This window comes from Erythranthe guttata, chromosome 1 (genome assembly GCF_056151865.1).
Source record: "Erythranthe guttata isolate IM_541 chromosome 1, IM_541, whole genome shotgun sequence".
Classification (NCBI taxonomy): domain Eukaryota; kingdom Viridiplantae; phylum Streptophyta; class Magnoliopsida; order Lamiales; family Phrymaceae; genus Erythranthe; species Erythranthe guttata.
The window spans coordinates 13,589,015-13,590,755 of record NC_142533.1 but is presented as its reverse complement, the minus strand read 5'-3'; the positions used below and the strand labels follow the sequence as shown (position 1 = coordinate 13,590,755).

The 1,741-nt window shown below is 33.8% G+C and overlaps 1 long non-coding RNA gene across 1 annotated transcript; it reads right to left on the bottom strand.

Annotated features, from left to right (window-relative positions):
* Positions 1-950: 950 nt before the first annotated feature.
* LOC148772900 (uncharacterized) lies at positions 951-1,741 on the bottom strand. The gene is made up of 2 exons (XR_016032968.1): positions 1,317-1,741; positions 951-1,193 (listed from the first exon to the last, which is right to left on the bottom strand). It is a non-coding gene; the product is annotated as an uncharacterized LOC148772900 (long non-coding RNA).

Sequence of the window (1,741 nt, the reverse complement as noted above, 5' to 3'; positions counted from 1 at the left end):
AAAAGGAAAAAGAAGGAGGAAGAAGAAGCTTACTTAGCCTTGGCCGAAAATTCTTCTTCTATTGAAATAGAAGGAGACTTTGAACTTAAGGAAAGTAGGAGTGGAGTTTGAGAGTGTATTTTGATCTTGGGCATGGGAGGTATTTATAGAGTTTTTGGAGAGTTCAAAGCCAATGGAGAAGAAAGGAAAATACATCTTTTTGTGGGGGTGATTTTGCAATTTTCGAAAATAGAAGTGGTGCTGGTTCTTGGGTGGTTCAAGCTTGAGAAAATGGTGGCTATGGTGGAGGTGATATGGCTGCCGAAAAATGAAGGGGAGAGGAAGAAGAAAAAAAGACTTTTGGCCTTAAAGTGGTGTGTGGGAGAGGAAAAGCATACGTAGTCTATAGAGTAGGGGGCTAGGCTTGGGTATTTCTTTCTATGCTCAAAGTGCAACCACACTAATGCATGTCTATTCCTAATTAAATGCAAATTTTAAAATCATGTGTGTGTGTGTGATGTCCGAAAATTTTAAAAATGAGGGGAGGATTTTCTAATTTTCTACATTAATTAAAAATCCTAAAATGCATGAGAAAATTTATTTTCTAAAATTTTGTGCATGCATAAATATGATGAAATGCTCATTTAAATTCATATGCAAGAATAAAAATCCTAATTCATGAAAAATAATTTATTTCGACATACTACCTCGAAATATTTCCTAATCACATAATTCACATAATCACATAATTCACATAATCACATAATTCATATATTTCACATAATTACCTAATTCTCCTAAATACTAACCATGCAATAATTATTATAAATTCTAATTTCACAAATATGCACATAAAGGTGGTAAAAATTATTTTACCGAAAATGCGGGGTGTTACAATTTCTCTTTTGGTTCGAAAATGAATCAGAGTTTAAAAGCATTTGGTGAGTGAAGATTTTGGGTAAGAAATATAATTACTAGAATAAGCGGGCCAACTATATTGAGATTTCAAAATAAGGCCCGTACCAAAATAAGAGTTCATTTCCCCTAACGAGGAAATCTAGAGTTTTAAAAGAAACGGAAATACGGAAATTGTTTTTAGTTTACATCACCAAATACTAGCATAATTTATAGATCCCTCGTACGATCGTCAAAAGCTCCGGGCAATACTTCGATCCACTACTCGGTCCATCCCGGCGAAGGATTACTACTAGTACCTGCAATCAAAGAAGTAGCTATATGAGCTATTAAGCCCAGTAAGAAATCCGAATGAATAACGAGGATTAAAAATATGTTTTACGTATTTATATTCATATATACATATAAGCATCACATCTTACCATTTGTCGACAAACGAACACACATAAACACTTAATTTCATTTAAGCACGTAAATTGACTCCAATAACGAAAATTACCAATCTACCCTTTCGTGCAAATGCATGAATGAAAACATTTTCTGTTACTCGGATCCGTGAAAAATTAACTTCTCAACTTGGATGATAAGCATATTACTCTAAGCCTTTTCTTTTGGTGGAATCATACCACCCTATAGTAACTATGGTTGGAATACCGGCCCCTCGTATCCCGACTTATCCAACCCAAGCATTCCATTAACCTTTTCTTTCCTAAAAATGAAATTTCTTTTTATGCATGACCATAAGACTAATGTGACTCTAACATGAAAATGACCATCTTACGACATCACAATTATCAATCAACAAATCTACGAACACAAGGAAATTAATCACATAAATATACACATA